Genomic DNA, 23,275 nt, shown 5'->3' with positions numbered 1-23,275 from the left:
GCTTCTGTCTCTCTTATCTGATTGTTTCCTAGGAAGCGTCTGTTCCCCTTGTCCCCCAAGGTCATTCACACATTGTATTGTATCATGTTTTCCATATTTTTTCCAAATTCCAAATCATGGCCTATTCCATTCCCTCACATTTCATAAAGATTTGGGTACCATTTTCAAGGACAGTTTTTAAAGAGAAGTGGAAATAATTTCCAGTATCCCATCAGTGTTAGTCATGGACACAACACATAGTACATTTGGATTTAAATGAAAAATTTAGCATGTTTAAATTAAATACTGAAACTGAAATAATTTTATTGTTACTCATTTTATCTATATTATTGAAATATACTTGCAAGAGTAACTATTATGTATAAATGTATTACCAAAGTTGCATATGTTTATATTTAAAATAAAATACTGAAATAAATTAGATGGTGATTGTTTTGAAAAAAGGTAATTAACCCAGCATAACACTGAATTATCTCTTTGAACAGATATTTGAATATGATTTAAAATTAGAAATGGAGGATGGTTTTTACTTATCTTATTTTCACAACTGCAAATGTATTCCATTTAAATTGCATCACAGCTTTGAAATCTCATTAACTAAATTAAATAATTTTACAGTACTAAAAACAAAAAAATGTATATGTCTATATTTCTGTCCTAATTTCTGATACGGATCTTATTGTTAGGATAACCATGAAAAAAGTTGTTCTTTTTTTTAAAAAAAAACCCAACACTTTCTGTTTGTGTAAGCATCTACAATTAATCTTTAGGAAACAGTTTTAAAATAATTGTATTTGGATCAATTGAAAGAGGCATATTGTACATTTAATAGTCCTTTAATCAATGTAAAAGATGGGAAGATTTGATTGAGGCCAAACTTAAGATCTTGAGAGAACTAAAAACAGAAAACTATCTTTCTAGTTCCGGATCAGGTTCTTTTGCTGTCTTTGCAATATGCCACTGACATACTTTGTTAACGTTGCAAAAGGAGATGCAGAAAGGGAACAAATTAAATTTTCATGACGGAAAACCCTAATCAGCAGTGACAGCGTAAGAGAAAGATGATTGCCACTTGGTCATTGTAGAAAGGCACTTAGATATGGTGTCAGTGCTTCTGTTAATGATGACTAATGTCTTTCTTGGAACCAACACACATTTGAACATTGTGCTATAGCAGCCGAGGAACTGGAGTGGAGAATAGGTACCACAGATCTTCAAAACAAAGGTGTATGGATTGAATTGAATGCCCCCAGAAGTATTATCCTATAAATACAATTTTAGAAACTTGTAGGATTCTTTCTTCTGCAGAGGACAGGGTATTTCAATCAGCCAAATTAATGATCAGATTAAAAGTAAATTATAAACAAATTGACCAAAGCCTTGGCACTCCTGTGAACTATTTTTATCTCCATGTTATATTCTGTATAAACCTGTCACACTTGAAGCAGAGAATTGTCAAAATCTTTACAAATGCTGAGACTTTAGCTTTAAAATATATTGGCACAAAGAAAGGCATTGTTTCTTTAGTTTTCCCAAAGTGAGACCTTAGAGACAGGCATTTGCAATGCTTGTCATATTTTTCATGTAGTTTTTGCTAGCTTGACAAGTCTAGAGGACCATGATCATTACATTCAGACAGTACTAATTACTTTGAGATTTTTGTAGCCTTAGTAGTATTTGAAGCTGCCAATTACATTTGTTTCTGTGGCATTCTGTATTTTCATACGTTGCTGTAAGATTTCTTCAACATCCTAAAAAAGGAAAACAAATAAAAATAGAAAAGGAATCCTAAAGAGGGAAAAATTATCATTATTATGTTAATATTACTTTCCCAAAGCTTATTTATTTTGTGTGTGTGTGTATTACAATTTAGTATCATTTGTTTTCTAACCTTTCAGCATTCAGTTTTTAGTCTTCTTTCTAATATGAAGCTTTATTTTATTTTCTCTATTTCTTTTCTCTCTTACTTCTCTATCCCTATCCCTAAATGCTACGTTTGCTTAGCTTCTATTTAGTTCTCTTTTCTAAACTCACATCAAAGATCTTTAATTTGGATCAGCATTTAAATTTACAACATAAATATCTTAAGCCTGATTTGCAAAGCATTCAGCTAATACACATCTCTGTGTTCAATTTTGTTTGCAATATTATCCCCAGAATCTCTTTGTTCTGTTGCAGTTCATAGTACGCAAAGCAGCTGATTCTAACAAAAAGTTCAAATGGTGGTCACAGCATGAATGACATTAGTATTGTGGTGTGGTTGTTTTTTCTTTTTTCTTTAAGGGTGGGAGAGCTTCTGTTAAGATTATGTGCATTTCTAAAGAAGTACAGCCTGTGTTAATCACAGATTGGAAAATAAAAGCACCAATAATGTGATTTTTACATGCTGATGATGCAAAAATGGAAGCAGCTTTATCAAAGATGTATGATGAGATAAAACTGCAGTCTCTGCTGTACAGTTATAGTAATTATGACTAATGAACCGTCCAGCCTGGATGAAATGGCATGTCCATAGGGACCGTGTCCAATCAGTTGTGACTTATGCAAGCTGTAGAAAACATTGGTAGATTAGATTCAATATTATAATATGAAAGATACTATATTAACAATTTCATTTTGTTGAAGGAAAATGTTGAAGTAACACTGATAGATGGATACTTAGAAAACAAAACACATATATTGAATTGCAATTATTGTTTTAACATAATGTTCAGTAGATTATTCCCATTGAAAACTTTATTTATTTATTTATTTATTTATTTATTTATTTATTTATTTATTTATTTATTTGTTTACTACATTTATATAGCCAGTCATATTATAACAAACTCTGGACAGCTTTCTGTCAAAAATTAAAATAACATAAAAACCATATTAAAACATAAAAATTCAAAACATATTAAAAATTTATTTTTTAACTTTAGGGTCTTGTGTGCTTAACTTTTTCTTGCATTGTAAATGCAGGAAAAACAATAAGTATATCAATATCTGCTTATGTTTCAAGTACTTGGAAAAATATGTTATTTTATGTGTAAAAAAGCAAGCCTAGTAATAGAGCAAATAATAGAACAAGACGAATTTGTCCTTTGAGCTTTTGAGCTTTTCTATATAGGGAGTCCTTCATTTGAATTTTGAGTTTTTCTGTACAGATAATCCTTGCTTAACAACCATTTGTTCAGTAACCATTTGGAAGTAAAATCATGCTGAAGAAAGGGACTTACAATCTGTGCCTGGAATTATGGCTATTGCAGCTCTCCCCCCCCCACAGTCATGTGATCAAAGTTCAGGCACTTGGTAGTCTGCCCACACTTATGACTGGCCACAGGGGTGCTGCAACTACTCCTATCTGCCTATCTCCCCCTTCCCCATCTATGCTCTTAAACTTCCTGGGAAGTTCCAATGGCACAGCAAAAGCAACCCACACCCAAGGGCTGAACACCCAGTAAGCTTTCACTGTGATATGCAAAGCAATTGTTGAAGTTCCAAACACTCAGGAGACTCTAAGGATGTGCAGTACCTACCCCCTCACAAAGCCACCTTCCTTCCCTCTGGAGGCTTACGGGGTGTTTGGCCTGGGGGGGTTGCTTTGTGCCCCTCTGTGGAAGTTTCCCAGGTGTTTGGCACTGCCTAAGTGTGGCAACTTTTTGCTGTGCTGCCAGATCAGGCTAGGGCAGTTACGGCAACACTGCACTCACTCCATATTGTAGCACCCCATAACTTGTGCATGGCCTGTATCGGGGCTCCCCCTCCTCAGGCACCTCTTGCTCCACTGAAAAACCCGCACAGTTGCTTAATGATCATGCCTGGAAAGTCAAGAGTGCAGTTGTAAAGTTGAGTCAAGTCACATGGTGATGACCACAATGACTTATGATCAAAATTCTGTGCTCACTTGTAGTTGTAAGTCAAGGCCTATCTGTTGACATTTATGGTAAAGGTCTTACCAGAAAATTTAGAATGCAGAAGTATATAATTTAACTATCAAATCTATAGTTAAATTATATACTGTGATATTGTCAGGCCCAAGCCCAGAGACTACATAAAGAAATCCAATCTTTATTTGCTTACACCTAATAGGCAGAAATTTACCAGACTAAAACTATAACTTTCCAACCTATTAAATATATTCTGAGAGACTGTAGGGTTTGGCTACCTTAAATCTCTTTGTCCCTCTTCCATCCAACTTAGGATCCTGCAGTCTCTTCATTTGGGCTTCTATTTGGAATGGCTTGCTTTTATGTAAGCCCACTATTGTTTACAAGTAATGTTTTATCACTCAGTGTGCTTTAATCATCTAGTTACGTTCTATTGAACCAACCATGGTTCATGACAAGGTATGAAAGCTAACTTTCCTGATAAGGATCCACAATCTAGTGATCCACTGCAGTTTTGTAGTTTTATACATTTAAAGATTTAATTTTTGTCAACCATTTGAATTATCTCTTTTGGTTATGATTGGTGATTTCTAAAAGTGAGAAAGTTTGTTTAATCATTGATTAATGAATATATTGATTATTCATAATGAAAAGTATGGCAAGTTTAAATAGATTAGTCTTTTCTCCTCCTAGTGTCTATTCTGTCATCTCTGTGCTATGCATTCTTGTTTTCCTATAATTCTTCCATTGTTTAAGTCTCTCTATTCCATCAATTTTTCGAGTCTAATTTATGCTTTCTGAATTTTATTTCCTCTGAGTATATCTGTTTCCATTCCCTGAGTAAGGTTATCTTCTTACTACAATCTGACTTGATATGTGGGATACTTGATATATTTTAGAGAAGACATCTTAGAAACCCTCCAATCCATTAGGAAGACTTTTATATTGAGACTGTGATTGACAGTTAGGCTTTCATTGCTGTCTCATGTCTTGATTTGGGGTTGCAGAAAAACAGAAATGACCCATATGCTTATTGGTAAAGATTCAGTGTAAACAATTATTTCCTAAATTTATTTTTACTTAATTTTTAGTAAATGTCTAAAACTGTTAGCAACTTTGTGTGAATAAACATGGATATTAATAATGATGGGACATTGCATAAACAAATGTGCCCTCAGCTATTGAAATTTAAATGATAGCAATAGAGTATCAAAAATATTTTTCATTATGACTTTCAGTAGGAAGCTCAAGTTCTTCCTATAATTCATTCTGAATAATGAATTCTTAAGTTTCACACTCATTTTGGAATTAATTTTGTTTTTAGGTGCTACATTTCAAGTTGCTTGCCAGATATCTAGCATAAAACAATCTTCCAATTTCATTTCTACTTTGATCTATGAAAAGATAAGGAAAAAATGTAATAATGATGTATAGTGACAAAGGAACTAGACTTTGACAAATATAGGTAGTCCTCGCTAAATTTTTAGCATGTTTGAAGTTACGACAGACTCCCCCCCTCAAGGTACAACCTGATTGACCGCAAACTCCCCTCTTCCCCCCATGGTTACATAATTTATTTTTGGTGCATGCAACCAGCTATTTTCAGGGTTTTTGCTAGTGTTTTACTTCAGCTTCTGTCAAAACAACCACACATTGGATAAGATAGAGTCACTTAGTGATCACTGTGTTCACTTAATGACAGTGGTGTTTGCTTAGTGACCATGGCATTTGCTTAAAAACTGCTGCAAGAAAGGTTGTAAAATAGGAGATGGTGATATAGTGACTTGCTTAATGACCACAATATCTCACTATCATAATTCCAAACTCAGTTACAGTCACATGTTGTGAATAAGTCTAAGTGCTATTGCTATTAGCGGTAAGATAAACCCAGGCTTCGACCTTTTTCAAACTAAATTCTAAATATGATGCATGTCCAGCTTAGGTTAATTTCAGGTTTAAAAAATCCTGGAAATATACTAATTACACAAAGCTGTTACTGTACAGGTACTCCTTCATTTTCAATCACAATTGGACCGGAACTTCTGTTGCTAAGTGAAGTGATCATTAAGTGAATCACACCCAATTTTCTGATCTTTTTTTCCAATGGTCATTAAACGAATCATCATGATTGTTTAGTTTTTTAGTGAAGCTTGATATATAGTATGGATAATAAATACCTGAGACATGTAAGTAGGCCATAAGGAGGCTTGTTCAGGTTGTACCATCACATGTGGAATTTGCCATATCAGCAGATGCAGGTAATTCTCATCTTACAACCATAACTGGGATTGGAATTTCCATTGTAATTTCCATTGGAACCAATTTTACAGTGAATCATGTGGTTGTTAAATGAATTCAGCTTCTTCAATAGGCATCTTTTGCTGGAAATTGACAAAAAAGATTGCAAATTGTGAGCAGGTGACCTTGGGACCCTTCAACTAGTTGTAAATGCAAGTTGCCAAATGCCCAAATTGTGTTCACATGTCTGCGGACATGGTGCGGCAGTATTAAGTGCGAGTACAGGTAGCAAGATACTTTTTCTGTGATTGTTGTAACTTCATTAAATCAACAGTCATAAGCCAAGGACTACCGTGTGATCACCCTTTGTGTCTGTAATTTGTACTGTGATATCGGCCTTCTCTAAGAACAGTATGATTTCTGTAATAGAAAATGTAAGAAAATGTAATGGTTAATTTAATTATGTCCACAGTTTGGAAACTCATTTACATTTCAGATGTTGCAAATTGAGGTATCAAGTGTATTGGGACTAAGATCATCTCCATCATTAAACTTAAGTATCGCTACCATAGGGCATTTTTTTCAAAACTGATTTTTCTTCTACTGTACAAGGTTGTGGATGTAAAATTGCTGAGATATTTTTAAACTTCTATCTTTGTTTCTTACTTCTGTCAAACAATCTAGTTTAAATATCATGAATTATATGTGCTTCTGTATTTCTCTTTTGTTTTCCGCATAGTACAAATGTCATGTTGTACATAATATTGCTTTTTCAGTCTCATAGGAAACATTCTTTTTGTACTTCTATGTTTTATTGTTTGTAGGCAAAGGATTACTGTAAGGAATTCTTGCAAGATGGTGAAAAAGCAAAATAGAATAAGTAGAATAAGCAAAATTTTCTGTTTGGAGTTTTATGCCATATTAGTAGAGGTAGATCATGAAAGTGATAAATTGAATTGATATGTTGATATAAACATTTGAAAGATTTAAAAATGAGGTATTTCTATTTGTAGTTCTTCTAGAGTCATGAGAACTTCAAACTGTGCGTCTGGATATATTTAAAGTCAGTTGAACGTACATGGTTTTGTTAATGTTCCATAAATCTTACTTTCAGAAACACGGTTTACTTCAGCCTGTATATTTAAAGGGAAAATTTACTTGCTGTTGTAGTATGAAGATGAGCAAGAAAATACAAATGTAGAAGCTGAACTTTCATTTTAAACAGAAAAGTATAAAAAAGTTGTTCAAAAGTGTATTTTACTTTAGAGTGTTTGTAGTAAGCCATGTATTTTTATTTTCTCCCATTCTTGCTGCTGTATTAAAATGTTATGTATAATAAATAAAACCAAACATAAACCAACATAAACACTGAAAGTAAGTAATGTTCTGTAAGGACAAGCTAAAATTAAAACTGAATAAAACCTAAAAAACACAGCAAGCATATTATCTTAATTTTTCTATAAAATAGTTGTTTTAAAACAGGTTGCATAAATCAGCATTTGTAGCAGAATGCTCGTAGCATTCTGGAGCTGCATTTTAATGTTTTTGCCACTCCTGGAAAGCTCCAGTTCAATGATAATATATGCTTAACTTTACTGAATAAGAATAGATTGTGTAATCATATGAACTTGAATTTATCAGTGGAAAATGCTTCTGCAGTTCTTTACGAAGAAATATGCTATATTTGTGTTGGGCACAATTTAACTGCTTTAAGCAATACTGTACTTAGGTTACCTACTAAATAGTCTGTAATAGTTGTATGATTCAGATTCTTTTTTTTTTCTCTTGATGAAGTACATTTTTTTTTTAAATCAGTACCAATACACTTGGGTGCTGCATTCTTCCCTACCGTGCTTATAAGAACTCTCAAATTTTTTTTTACCCATGAGCAACCAGTACATTAATCCTTCTTACAGGAATCCACTACCTTAAGCAGACAGTGATGAGACTGTTGCTTAAGAAGCCATCTTTATACACGGCTGGTTTTAACAGTTATTGGCTGATGTCCAATATTTCATGTTAAACTAAACTCTTTAAAAAAAACCTCCTGCATCTCTGAGAACATTGTAATAAAATAAATCTTGATCCCTTTAACTTGGATTAGATATGGAGACAGTCCTGGTCACCTGATAGATAGAATATAAGCAGAAAGAATGAGAGCATGTGATCTGAATAAACCTGAATATCTCAGTGGCTTTTGATACCAGTGTCCATAGTATCTTGTTAGCAGGATTGGGGAAACTGGTAGTTAGAAGTGATTTGGGTATTGGCCAATTGTGTTTTAAACTTTGTAGTGAATTCATTTTTTTCCAGATACTATTAGAAAAGTGATATTGGGAAACTTCTGCTAAATGATCTAGTGTTTATTCTAGGGTATTCCATGGAAATCTATTGATTAATACATTTTATGGATGATTAAATGGGCCCAGAATATTCATGAACCGATCTCGTTGGACTTATGGGAGGTAATTTGGACTAGAAATGTTAAATTTACGCAGGCCCAGAATTTGAGGGAAAATTTTTATAAAATGTTTTATAGATGGCATCTGGATCCTAAAAAGCTGTCCTGTATGTACCCGAACCTTCAACCTAAATGTTGGAGATGTGGTTGCTTAGATGCAACATATTTTCATGTTTGGTGGACTTGTAAAGTTATTAAAGCCTTCTGGATTATGATTTGGTGGAACATTCAAAAGGTTTTTAAAAGGAAGATTACGTTTACTCCCCAACTGTTTCTTTTGGGAATTTTTGTGGATTTTAATGTTAAAGAAACTATTTTAATATTGAATTTAATAACAGCAGCAAGATTATTGGTGGGTCAATATTGGAAGAAGGATACTCTGCCTTCTTTAGAAGAATGGGTATTTAAGGTTTCTAATTTAGCAGAAATGGCTAAAATTTCTGCTTATTTAAAGGACCATTCACAAGAGAGATATTTTAACGTATGGAGAAGATGGATAGAATATGTTCAGAAGAAATATGGAACTACCAAGTTTCACTTATTCTATGAGTAATGATTTTGTTTATAAACTTATGATGTTAAAGTTTGAAGAGAGTTAAGGGTTTTTATGATTTTGTTCATTGTATAATTAGTAAACTTAAATAGATTATGCTTAATATGTTTGCATAATCCTGTATTTTGCTCTGGGAAGTTGGGGGGTGGGGGGAGGGGGGTGGGGGGTGGATGGGTTGAAGTTTAAGTAGTTCAGATAAAGTAGAAATAGTCTTATTGTATATAATATTAATGTTTTAATTTTGAGAGAAGAACTGCTCGGGCATTTCCCCTGGACCGCATCAAGAGGGAAAAGAAGAAGGTGAGAAGTTAAGTAGGAAGGTGGAGGTGAAGGAGGAGAGGGGGTGAGTGAAGAAAAAGAGGGAAAGAAGTAAGTTGGTTTGAGGTGGGATGCGGTTTGGGGGGAAATGGGCGGGCAAGACCGAATGTGGTGTGTATCAATTTGTTTTATTTTTTATCTGAAGTATTTGTAAGATTGTTATGTATTGTAAAATTGAAAACAAAAATTTTTACCAAAAAAAATACATTTTATGATGCTTTTGTGGAGCACCTTTTGCAGATTTGAGCTTATTTTCATTATGATTCTCTTTTCCTGAAAGCTTGTTACATATCCTTTCATAGATACATTTGATATCAGGACTAATTATGCGTTTTCCACCAGGGCCCACATTATGGAACAAGTTGTCACTGAAATCCTATCCACATTTCATATAGTTCAGAAAGGAATTAAAGAAATTAAACACATATGTACCCAGGCTTATAAAGTTTTGTTTTAGTTATGATTTAATTATTACTTATATCTCATTTTTGCCCCAACTTGTTAAGGAAGTTGATAGCATATACATTTTCCAAGCAAACAAACAAACCAATTATTTTATCATCATTGTTTCACAATATATGATTTAAAATGTTCACTATCAGCCTTTACTTATGGAGAGTAGAGGGTGAACTACCTTACTTTTGAAATACTTCTGTAAACATTTCTGAAATATAGTACATTAAAGGACTGTATCGAATAGTACAATTTTTGAAATGCAGACGTGACTATCTATGTACAGATTCCTTCCCAAAAGCACAGTACTGCTTTTCAGGAATGTATAATCAGCTCTACAGCAACAATTCAAAGATTGCATTCAATACATACATTTGGGAATGTATTTAAAACTGAATGCATAAAGAGGATGTGAAACATAGTAATGGTACTACCTTTGTTACAAAGAGAAATAGTATAGTTATAAAATCGAAGCATGTCCCAGTAATGAAAGTTCTTATCCCTTACATCATAGCCTGTTCTATTGCAGAATTTGGTGTATTATACTTGGTATTTAGAGGCAAATAATAAATACTAGCAAAACTATCCTGAGTGGCTATCTGTTCAGTAAGCATGAGAGAGTTTTATGAACCAGTCTATATACTTGAATCATTGATTTCCTGTACAGGCCAGAATCATATATCGTGTCCTGCAGGATGGTTAGAATATGATACTGAACAATCTGAGACCAATACAAAAATTTAGAACAACTTAGATGTTTTAAAGCAATTATTAATAGTATTCTTTAGTGATATATGTACACTTTCACTTATATAATAGAAACAAGAAGGTCCAAATCATTAATATATATTATCTACTTCTTTATAAAATTATTGACTGGCACAGAAACATCCATGATGATTGGTGAAGGAAACATATATGAAAAAACCTGTTGTAGATCGCTACAGATTAGGGCAGAGAATAGCAAACCATAATAAGGAAAGGAAATTTCTAAAAAATGTTGATATATTTTGGAAAGCCTACTGTGAGCCTATTCCAGTCATGCTGAGTTTTGCAAATAGAATTATAGCAATACTTCTGGCTGTATACTATCTTCTAAATATCTCATACCACAGAATGCTGGCAAAGGTGAACTTATCTGGTGAGAGAATAGGGAGTGTTGTTCTTTCTGGTGGTAAGTACGATCTTGCTTCAATAGAGTTAAGAATAATCCAATGAAATGAATGGACTAGGAAAGATGGAGATAAGATTTTTTTTCAAAGAGCAAAGGAAAGACATTATAGTGCTGACATCTCAAAGTAAGTAGAGTTTGGGGAAGCCTGCAAAGAGTCAGTTGTCTAAACATAGATATACATGGATTCCTTACAGCCAGAGATAGATAAGCACAGACTGGGCACCTCTGGTGAAATATTTTAGCACTGTAGGAAACCTGAATGGCCGGATTCTGAATAAGTGCTAGAATCCCACAGCTAAAACCAAGAAAAATACTTATAATTTGGTTGGATAGCAAGTCCTCAACTTACGACTACAATTGAGCCCATAGTTTCTGTTGCTAAGCAAGACAGTTGTTAAGTGAATTTTGCCCCACTTTACAATCTTTCTTGCCACAATGGTTAAGTAAATCATTGCAGTTGTTAAGTTAGTATCATGATTGTTAAGCAAATCTGGCTCCCTGAATGACTTTGCTTGTTACACGGACACAAAAGGTGATTATATGATTATATGTCATAAATATTAGTCAATTGCCAAGCGACTAAACTTTGATCATGGGAATGCTGCAGTGGTCATAAATAAGAAAAATGATCATATATCACTTCTCAGTGCCATTTGTAATTTCACTAAATAAACTCACGAAAGCAACTGATGAATGATTCTGCACTAAATTAACTCTTGTAAGCTGAGGATTGCCTGTATCCACAAAAGGCTAATTTCACATCTAAAACTGGGAAGACATTTGTAAAACAACCATTTGAAATGTCATGCTGCAAATGTAATTGTTTAGATATTTGTTGTTGTTAGTTGTGAAGATGTGTCCGACCCATCGCGACCCCATGGACAACGTTCCTCCAGGCCTTCCTGTCCTCTACCATCTTCTGGAGTCCATTTAAGCTCACACCTACTGTTTCAGTGACTCCATCCAGCCCCCTTCTTCTATTGCCCTCAATCTTTCCCAGCATAAAGCAATTCTCCAGTGAGTCCTTCCTTCTCATTAGGTGGCCAAAGTGTTTCAACTTCAGGATCTGGCCTTCTAAAGAGCAGTCAGGGTTGATCTCCTCTAGGACTGACTGGTTTGATCGCTCTGCAGTCCAGGGGACTCGCAGGAGTCTTCTCCAGCACCATAGTTCAAAGGCCTCAATTCTTTGGTGCTCAACCTTTCTTATGGTCCAAATTTCACAGCCATACATTGCAACTGGGAAAACCATGGCCTTGACTATACGTACTTTTGTTGGCAGGGTGATGTCTCTGCTTTTTAGTATTCTGTCTAGATTTGCCATAGCTTTCTTCCCTAGGAGCAAGAGTCTTTTAATTTCTTGGCTGCAGTTCCCATCAGCAGTGATCTTGGAGCCCAGGAAGTCACTACCTCCATTTCTTCTCCATCTATTTGCAGGAATTGAGAGGACCGGATGCCATGATTTTGGTTTTCTTAATGTTGAGTTTCAAGCCAACTTTTGCACTCTCCTTCTACACCCACATTAAGAGGCTCTTTAGTTTCTCTTCACTTTCTGCCATTAGAGTGGTATAATCTATATATCTTAGGATGTTGATATTTCTCCCAGCAATCTGAATTCCAACTTTTGATTCATCTAGCCCTGCCTTTCTCATGATGTGCTCTGCATATAAGTTAAATAGGCAGGGCGACAGAATACAGCCTTGCCGGACTCCTTTCCCGTCTGATACTCCATCTCTTTAAGAACTTGCCACAATTTGTTGTGATCCACACAATCAGAGGCTTTAGCATAGTCAATGAAGCAGAAGTAGATGTTTTTCTGGAACTCCCTAGCTTTCTCCATGATCCAGCGTATGTTGGCAATTTGATCTCTAGTTCCTCTGCCTCTTCGAAATCCTGCCTGTACTTCTGGAAGTTCTTGATCCACATACTGCTGGAGTCTAGCTTGTAGGATTTTAAGCATAACTTTACTTGCATGTGAAATGAGTGCAGTGGTGTGATAGTTTGAACATTCTTTGGCATTGTCTTTCTTTGGCATTGGAATGTAAACTGACCTTTCCCAATCCTGGGGCCACTGTTGAGTTTTCTAACAAGTTTAAATATTAGAGATCCAGAATTTGCAAATACCATCTTTTTTTCATTAAAAGATATCATGACTAAAAATTACAAGCTGACAATACCCTGAAATGGCTTCATGCAGAATACAATAACTGGTATGTGCCTACCAGTAGGGTTGTTAGGAATTCTGAAACATATTTACATTTTATCACTGACATAGTCATTTTAGTAATGTAATTATTACTGTTGTAATGATCTGCAGTATAATTTTGTATGCTGCTATTTATTTTTTAAATCCTAAGATAAACATGTTGATTCAGATTCAAAGACTATGCTCATTTTTCTCCCTTGTGGTTATTTTTGAGAATAAATTTGGTACTTTGGCTTGAATGTTTTATGGGTATAGATATTGACTGCCTATTAGACTAGTTTAAACATACATTAAGTAGCCCATGAGCAATGGCAAGATTAGGGATAATATCCGGTATTCAGTTGAGGTAAACAGACAATGCCCATTTGTAATGTTTTGTTTTTCAATTTTTTTCAATCTTGTCTGGGATACTATATTTTTTAATGCTAAAGAGACTAAGTGAAGGTCTTCCATTTGTAGATAGGCCTCAGGAGTGAGTGCTGAAGAACAAAATCAAATATATCTGCAAAAATGATGGAACTGGAACTAACTTTTCAATGTACTTATTTCCACTGACTCCATCCCTCAGTTTACTGTGCTCTACCCAACTTGCCAAACAGCTGTTTAATGGAATAAGATGAAGTCATTGTGCTGTTGGAATGCAGGAAGTTCTACCTTATCCAACCAGCAATGAGAACTCTGACATGTAGGCTCTCATTTGTTGTCGCCAGAATAATGCTTACTTTTCAAAGGCTTTCTGCCCTGCTGACATGGGGGCAATCTGCCTTTCTTCATTTTATTAGGAATAATTATTGTGTAACTTTTATATGTGTGCATATGCTAGTCATCATTCATTAATGCTTCATGTGACCCTTGGGAATGAAAAATCACCTAGCCATGTTGTAGCATAACAACTTGTGGAATTGCCACAAGCAATTTCCTAACATAATGAAGTAACACTAAGCTATAAACATGCTATGGAATCAAAGCATTAACTTTAATATCTGCATTAGAGTGAAAATGGCATTTTCTCAGACTCAGATAAATTAAGATATCAAGAAACTGTTCTATAATGCTGAAGAAAAAAACTGAAAAACCTGTATCTTTATCTGTAACCTGTGATACTGTGATCTACAGTGGAATTATAATTTGATTTAGCAATAGATAAAGAGATTTCAGTTCAACAAACAATATACAAAATAAGTACTATGTCATCCCTTCATTAAAACTGGTCTTTGTTGCAAAAGGTGAAGCCCTGGAGCAAGCAGCATCCTTAAGATGGCAAGTTGAGTTAGATATTCCAATATTTGAGGTGATAATTATATGTGATTTTGAGAGATCCTCAAGGAAAAAATAATAATTCCTTACACTAGACACAGCACGAGTTTGTGTCTATTTTATACAGTCGTCTTGAGGAACACAAAGAAACCCAGAGTAATGGCAAAGAGTTTATAGGCCACACTTGAATTGTCAGCTTCAGTGTTTGTGAGTACAAAGAAGAAAGCATTGAACAAGAGGAGTGTGCATGGGAAGATATCAAGGAGGAAAAGATACCGCAGCCTGTCTCAGGTTTGCCGAAGACTACCTCATGATCCAGCAGGAACAATTTTCTGTGGACAGATGACATGAGAATGAATTTTTCTGGCATCAATGAGAAATATTTTGTTTGGAGGAAAAAGATTGTATTGCACAGATTGTATTCCTATAAAAGAATCTCATACCAATAGTGAAATTTAGCAAAATAGGCTTTGCAACTCAAGGTCTAGATAGTTCTGTAATTATTGAGGGAAGAATGGATTCTGAATTGACAGCACAACTCTACAGGAGCAAATATGGATCATGTAGCACAACAATGACCCTAAACATGTAAGCGACTGAAACAAATATGGATCATGCAGGATAACAACGATCCTAAATATACAAGTGGCTGCTTATTACCATGCCTTAGCATTAGGATATGCCCTAATGCTAAGAAATATTGGTCTAAGATCCATAGATGGTTGGAAAAGATGATGAAAATACAGATAGAATTTAAACCGAAATTGTTTTTGTTAGGAATATTAAGACCTAATTATGGTAAAGAGAATGATTACTTGATATTACATGTTTTAACAGCTGCAAGGATAGTATTTGCCCAATTTTGGAAAAATGAAAGTCTACCATCTGACCAGGCCATAATTACTAAAATTTTAGATTGTGCAGAAATGGATAGATTAACATTGGAGATGAAAGAGAAAGATAATTCAGTTTATTTTAAAACTTGGGAAAAATTTTATCAATGGTTAGAGACGTGTTAATCTGAAAAGAACTTAATATAATAAAATAGATGATGGATGTTTAATTGAGTTATAGTTAATAGGTTGACAACATTTTCATTTTTAGTGATTTTTAACCGTTAATGCTGGCAATTATGATTAGTTGAGATTTTATTAATTATGTTTATTTACATAGATGAATTTTATCTGTTTATTAATCATTAGTAATATGGTTATAGTTAACCATATTTTAAAATGGCTGAGTATGATATAAATCATGTTTATTTACTATCATGATCCGAACGGTAGCTTGTTTGTTAAAGCATGAGATTATTGTACCTACCCTTTTCCCATCCCAATTCCCCATCCCCTTCCCTCCCCCCACCTGTATTGTTCCTATTTTTTCCTCATTTATATAAATCTAATAAAATATTTATATATATATATGAATAAAAGAATAAAATACGATCACCGAGAGGGTTAAAATAAGAATACTTTACTAAAAATATACTTATACTAAAAAGTTGCCAAGCTTTCGCTGGGGGAACTCCCTAGCATCGTCAGGGCTAAAATACATTAAAGGTGGTTTAAGTAGGTTCAAGTAACGTTTGCGCACGGCTCCTAGACCGTGTTACTGGCCCTGATTTTTACCAATATTCTTGAATATATATATATAGTGGCTGAAGCAGAAAATATTTTCATTTTAGAATAGCCAATTCCAAGTCCTTAACCCAAGTGGCATTTGTGAAGTGAGCAGTTCATGCAAAACAGCCCCAAAATACAAATGAATTAAAACAATTCTGTGCAGAGAATGGGCCAATATGTCAGTTTGTTGTATAGGATTGATCACTTATTAGGGGAAAAGTCCAGTTCATGTTGCTGTTGCTAAAGGATGTATCATCTGTTACTAAATTTCAAGCTTCTCATTTCCCCCCTCCCAACAAAGTTAATGGAAGTTGGCTGAATGAGTCCAATGAGCACATGACACAGTGCACTGTTGTTTAATCAGACTCTATTAATAGGATTTAGATGAAGCATAGATTACATTGTATGTCACAGTACTGCAGAATTATGGATTTGCATTCTCATCTCTGTAGCTTGGACACCTTCATTGTATTCATTATCAGAATTACAATCTTTTGCCACATTTATGGCAAAAGAACTCATAGAACACCATCCAGTAAAATAATTCTAAATAAGGTAATACCTAAATGAAACTAAATCTCTTTAAGCATGCTGCAAGTACAAGAGTGTAGTAAAGAGCAAATAAGTTATACTTTAGAGAATATAATAAATGTTTTTTCTGAGACATTTGTTCTGCGTTTGTTTTACTTTTTCATAGAAAACTATGAATGTTAGTCAAGCTGAATGGACATGTTTGCTTCCTTGTCAGCAGTTTAGAAGTAGCTTGCCATTGTCTTTCCTTCTCTTTCTTCCTAAATGTTTTTTCCATTCTCAACTGAGCAACTATTATTTGATTTGCAATATTTGATTGATTTAAAATTAAGATAGATTTTCAGTGTAACTTCTGCATGTCACATAAAAGGATTGTCAAATATTATTCCATTATAGGTAACTGCCTAAGACTTGAGAAGACTGTACAAGAATTGGCACTTATAAGTGTCTACATTTATTTGAACTTTACCATATCATTTAACATTTAACAATCATTTTTGCATACTACTATATAGTTAATTCTTCATGATAAAATCTGCATAACAAAAATCTAGCATTATGCTCTTCAGATCTTCTGTTTTAAGAATGTTGAGCTATGAATGTTTAGTTCGAAATCTCTGCTGTAGATATAAGCTTTAAATTTACTTCAGAAAGACATTTGTGTATAAATGTAATAGTTTAGTTGACTGTATCATTTACAATTTTGTCTCTAAGTCCTGGTAACTGTGGCCTAAATGTTTATTTAAAAGGGTAAGAGGCTCCATTATCGTTAAAAGTTGGGATTAGCAACAAGAATATTAACTGCTAAGCCAATTTTATTTTCAGTTTATTTTTTTGTGTTTTGATATACCAGTTATATTTCAGAGTCAATTTATTTAGAAAGTTACCTGTTTAAGGAAACAATTCATTATGTGTCGTGGAACTGATGAGTTCAGTAGAGCCACCTTTTAATCCTTGATTCCCTGTGGATTTTCTTTCACAAAGCTTTTTCCCTTTGAGTCCCTAAAACTACAGCCCTTTTGACTGAATAGAGCCTATTTTATACACCACCCTGCTCCCAATCCAATTAAAGGTTCAATAATAGACGGATTATGGAAAGTTTACTTCTTAGCAGAAGTGAAGCTTTGGAAATAGTATGTTGATAGCAAAAGGGAATGTGAGGGAAAGCGGAGAAAATTAAGGAGATAATGGTCAGTAATCTTACCTTGTCTGATGTTTGCGCTGTTCACACTATAGCAGACTCTTAGAATAAGAGGTACAATGATTCACATTCATTAACCATTTTGTTGCTGGAATTTAGCTGTCTCTTTAATTTTCTTCACTCTTGCTTTTGTTATCTGCATTTTGCACAAACACCATCTAATCTTCTAGTGCAGGTCTGGAGCTATGAAGCCTATGAAGCAGTTTGGCCCCCTCTCCAACTTCTCTTTTTGTGTGGCAAGAGGTGATGGTATTTTCCCTTTCACAGCTTAACCTGAAAAAGATAATTTAATAAATAACATATACTTCTATTTTGCAAAAATGTGTGTTTTGCTGGATTATTTCTCTATTTTAAAAATATTTAAAATTAATACATTAGGAGCATGCCAAACAACGCTAATGTTACTTAAACATCTGCTGTACAATTAAGTCTATATTAAATAAACAATAAACCAAAAATACTTTTTAAAAATTCTTATGTAACAAGTTATTGCAATAAGTTCTTCCTTTCCTTGAGAGAAATTGAATCAAGAAGATGCACACTGTTCTTTGATACCTACAAATTACATGATTGATTTATAAAACATTGCTCTAAGCATTCTGTTAAGCATCTTTGGTTAACAAGGTGTTAAAATCTTTTTCTTGCTCCAGGACATTGAGATATGTGTTAGAGAGTTGAGATAGGAATGTTTCTTTGTGTCTTCCAATCATTTTTGTTGCAGATAAATTAATCCTTTTCCATTTTGTAGAACAAACTGTAGTCATTATTTTCAGCTACATTGCTACCTTATTATTGTTAAAATCTCCATAGAGCCTTTTTCTTTGCCAAGCATAGTGGATTTTAGTGGGCTAAATGTTTAATGAGTCAATGTGTTAAAGGCTTCACTTTTCTTCCAATTAACCCCAAGACCACTCTGGCATTTTTGTAAATCCACAGAAGTATTTTGTGAGGCCTAAAGGGTAAGCTGCAGGCAGGCTGTGAAGAATGTAAAAAGACTAACCTGCTAACAAACACAAGTGCAGTAGGACAAAGGCAGTTTAATCCGTATTATGGTAAATGCAGGCTTAGTGTTCCAAAAGGTCTTTGCAAAGTGGAACAAAACAAAAAGGACAGCAACAATAAAAATCTAGTGCTTTTATTTTTATGCACAAAACGTTGCAAAAGAAAAACTTATAATAGCATTAAAAAACTTTTGAATAGTGGTTTTAAATATGATACTAAACATTGTAATTGTTTGCCAATTACATAAAGAAGGTAAAAGTAACAGTAGACACTGAGATAGATGAATATTCATGAGACTACTCCAAAGGGGTATTTTTGTATATTTATGTAACACACAGCAGCTATATAGATTTAAAAAAAAAATCTGTTTCTGTATATATAAATATTTAATGAAATAAAATTCAGAGTTGCTGGGAGGGATTTTGCAAATAGATGAAGAAATCATGCTTGTATTAATTTTCTCCAAATATTTCTGAATAAAATGTAGAAATAAAATTTCTTTCCATTAAGCCCTATAAGGTATGTGTTCTGGTGATTTAGTGGCTGGGCAGGATTCTATTCTCCTATCCAAACAAAAATATTCACACGATTCCTCTGTGTGTCATCATCATTTACTATACTTTGAACTTAGCCATTTTAAGGCCATGTGTAGTCATCTTTTTCTGCTGCTCAGCTATAAATTGCTTTTGCTATATTTGTTTAAAATAACCCCAAGATGATTATGGTTATACTTACATTGTAGTTGTAACTACTTTATGGATTCAGATAATTTGATTCTGATAACCATCTATTTAGTAATGTCTTTCTTTTGTATTCCTTTTTCAATTAGATTCTTGCCAACTTTGTAAGAAAAACGAAGTTTGAATTATTTTTCAAATTAAAGAAATTTTTTTTTTGACTGATGTCGGAAAGACAGCATACTTTTCCCACTAACATTCATTTTAAATGGTGTTTCTGTGAGCGCATTGCTCATAGTAATCATCATTACTCATTTCTTCTAAAAATTAAATCATTTGTGTTTGATGCTGTTTCATTTTAAAACTCTGAGAAATATGAATATTTACAATAAGTAGAAAATTGAATAAAGTTGAGGGTGACATTTTCACCTATCACAGGAAAAAGAATTGTATAAATTTTAATCATGAATAACAGTATGGTTTATTTCAATTTCTCTGGAATGTATCGGATAAGAAAGGATGAAGAGACATTTTAGATCCTTGAATGATTACTATCTGGATATATATTATTGGATGACTCTGAGACTTGAGATAAGCAAATGTTGGAAGTTAATTGTGAACTTTAAAAACAATATATATTTTGGAAATAACACTAGAGGTTCAAAACACCAGCTGCTCATAGATACAGCAATCATCCAAGATTAAGGTCTAAAAACCAATCTGAGCGCAACTTGGATTGACCGTAGGTAAGTCTATGACTCAAGACCAGACTGGATCTGTGAATACTTGGCATTGTACAAGGTTAACACTAAGAACTTTCCACAAGAACTCAGTGGAATTGTGGAAGATAGCACTGGAAGCCAATTCAACACAATTTGCACAAGTGGTCATCAAGTGTGACATATTACAAAGTGGTGCATTGTGTCTACTGTTGTTCTGTATCGGCTTCAACCAGCTCACATAAGCCAGATAGTTGCAAGGATTGGATATGGATAGAACTTCAAGAATAAAACTACTATCAGCCACTTCCTCTACACGGATGATATCAAGTTGTACTCTGGGCTGCTGCAGGCTTCAATCATGCACACATACACACAATTTCTTGGTGATTATCTGTTTACTACTAGAGTGAAGAATCTGTGGTGAAACAAGCACAGCAATGTAAACAAAGCTGAGGTTTACCTACAAGATTTGCTTTGAGAACAGGATAACACTGAAGAATCATCCAGAATCAAACAAAGATTTTAGAGCTGGGTCAATGTTGTTAGTCCAAAGATCACAGGTCCAAGATTCAGAGTCCACACACAAATGTCAAAGATGAGCTGGATGTCAGCCATTGTTTTCAGCAAATGAGCACCAGCATGGCAGATTCTTACACGATTGCAGCCAGCTGTCACCAATCAGAAGGTTTACTTATTTGCTTGGCAAGGAGCCTAACAGACCTTTTCTGTTCTGTTCTCCTCTCTACTTGTTTCTTCTATGGGCTGGGAGGTCTTAATCATCCTTCACTGATACTCCAGCCTATTGAATGTTTTCTCCTGAAGCTGATATACCAGAGGTTCAGCTGGAGCTTCTTCTTCAATGTCAGATTCAGAATCTGAGACCTAATCCTGGGCCATGACATGCTAAGAGTGAAGGAGACATAGATTCACTTATCCACCTGAAATGGATCTACAGTGAGGACAATGGTATGTTATTTAGACTGGAGAAATGTGGCCAGTTAATCATAAAGAAAGAGAAGATAAGTAAAACTGTTGGGGTAGAACTACCAACTACTGCATAGCAGACATACATACCAGCCACTTGGTATCTTATAAATACATGGGAACTATGATGAGAAGGCAAGGAAGACAGCAACCTCCAAATATTGTCAAAAGATAAACCAGGTTCCAAAGAGGAAGCTTAATGGGAAGAACAAGATCCATGCCATCAACACCTATGCCCTGCCAGGCATCAGATATTCTGCCAGTATAGTGAACTGGCTAAAGGAGGTCATGGAAGCTGATGACCTCAAAGCACCTCACAATGTACAGCAGTTTGCATCACAAGTCCAATACCCAGAGACAGTACACCAGCCTGTATAGGGGGCTGGCAGGATCTGCTGAGGATCAAAAGTACCATCCTGGATAAAACCAGAAAATCTAGGATCCAAGATGACGTCCAAAAATGAACTGTTGAGAGAATGCCTAAAACAGGAAACATAAGAGGAAGACCAAACAGAGGAAGTGCTATTACAAGATGATACCCTACATGGAATGTACCATCAACGGGTAGCTGACATTAAACTTCTACTGCTGGCTGGAAAGGGCTGGGCTAAAAAAAAAACTGAGGCACTGATCCTATCAGCACAAGAACAGATACTAAGTTTCAGATCCATAGAAGCAGGGGTCTACCACGCTTGGCAAGACTCAAAATGTAGACTATGAAAAGAGGCTTCAAAGACACTTCAACATGTAGTGTAAATTGTAAGATGCAGGCAGGAACAGCACCACCAAAATGGTTGGCATGATATACAGGAACTTCTGCATAGAATATGGCCTAGACCCTTCCAGGTTCAGATGGGAGGTTCCACAGAGAGTTGTAGAGGATAACAGGGCTAAGACCCTGTGGGATTTCCATATCCAGATGAACAGGCAGGCACTGGCCAATCAACCGGACATTGTGGTAGTAGACCAGAAGACAGTGAGAGTGACAAACATAGCAGTGCCAAATGATAGCATCATCAGGAAAAAGGAGTATTAGGATTTGGAAAAGTACCAGGCCTGAAGAGCATGTGAAAAGTACAGGTAAAAGTAGTCTCAGTGATGATAAAAGCAGTTGGAGCTGTGACTCCTAAGTTGGAAGAATGTCTGCCACAGATCCCAGGAACAACATTAGAACTCTCTCCCAGAAGAATGCATTACTAGGAACTTTCAATCTCTCCCTCTATTCTGCACTACCTTAAAGAGAAACAATAAGGCTCTTTTCAGTTCTGGTACATAAAGGATAATATAAACCAACCCTTAATTAGTAGGACGTGTCTTAATCATTCAAGAAATTCATGATGGTATTCCCTAGGCAGCCAGAGCTGCCTGGTAGCAACAAGATACAGGATTTCAATGTGTAAACAGTGATAACGGTGATATGTCATTTGTATTACAATTTGGCTGTTAATTGTGCTGAAAGCTACAGCTTAAGAGCAACTTTCTGTCCAACAATGTAAAATTAAAAATGATATAGAAAGATATGTTGTGGAAAATTATAAAAATTGTACCTGTTGAATTTCCGAGTATCCAATTTAATTTAAATGATGTATACTGATTTTTTTTTGCATTTGATGATAAGAAAATGCATGCCTTTTACAGAAGCTTCTAAAATACCCATGCATTTCCATTTACTAATAGGAATTTTGTGGCTACAGACCGTAGCTATGATTAAATCTGGGTTAGCTAATATACTTTAGAGAGTACCAAATTTGATTGTATAAAAATGTATTAATTCCTTTATATCAGAAATGAAAACAAAATCTCAACAAGAAGCAAAATTTACATTCTTATTTTGCTGGAATACCTTAGTGATTCTTTTAGTAAGAAATTCTATATATCATCCATTTGATTCAGCATGGATAGTGAGATTATAGAATAAATAATGTGTTCTAAACTTCTAAACAGCTCTGAAACCAATATTCCCTAGCCCCAAAACAGGTGCAGAACAGGTTTGGTATATTTAGTAAA

The 23,275-nt window shown here is 34.6% G+C and overlaps 1 protein-coding gene and 1 long non-coding RNA gene across 6 annotated transcripts in view; one reads left to right on the top strand and one right to left on the bottom strand.

The window, feature by feature from the left end:
* The window catches only part of LRBA (LPS responsive beige-like anchor protein), a 369,611-nt gene that overhangs the window by 219,462 nt on the left and 126,874 nt on the right, over nucleotides 1-23,275 (top strand). The gene's annotated exons all lie outside the window — the stretch shown is intronic.
* LOC120309310 lies at nucleotides 826-22,823 on the bottom strand. Its single transcript, XR_005557060.1, has 4 exons — nucleotides 21,359-22,823; nucleotides 17,887-18,156; nucleotides 6,050-6,253; nucleotides 826-1,751 (listed from the first exon to the last, which is right to left on the bottom strand). It is a non-coding gene; the product is annotated as an uncharacterized LOC120309310 (long non-coding RNA).

The sequence above is a fragment of the Crotalus tigris genome, unplaced genomic scaffold (assembly GCF_016545835.1).
Source record: "Crotalus tigris isolate CLP2741 ecotype Arizona unplaced genomic scaffold, ASM1654583v1 scf7180000017994.786943, whole genome shotgun sequence".
In the NCBI taxonomy this organism is placed as follows: Eukaryota; Metazoa; Chordata; class Lepidosauria; order Squamata; family Viperidae; genus Crotalus; species Crotalus tigris.
Note: the sequence above shows the minus strand (reverse complement) of the source record. Positions and strands in the feature narration are given on the sequence as shown.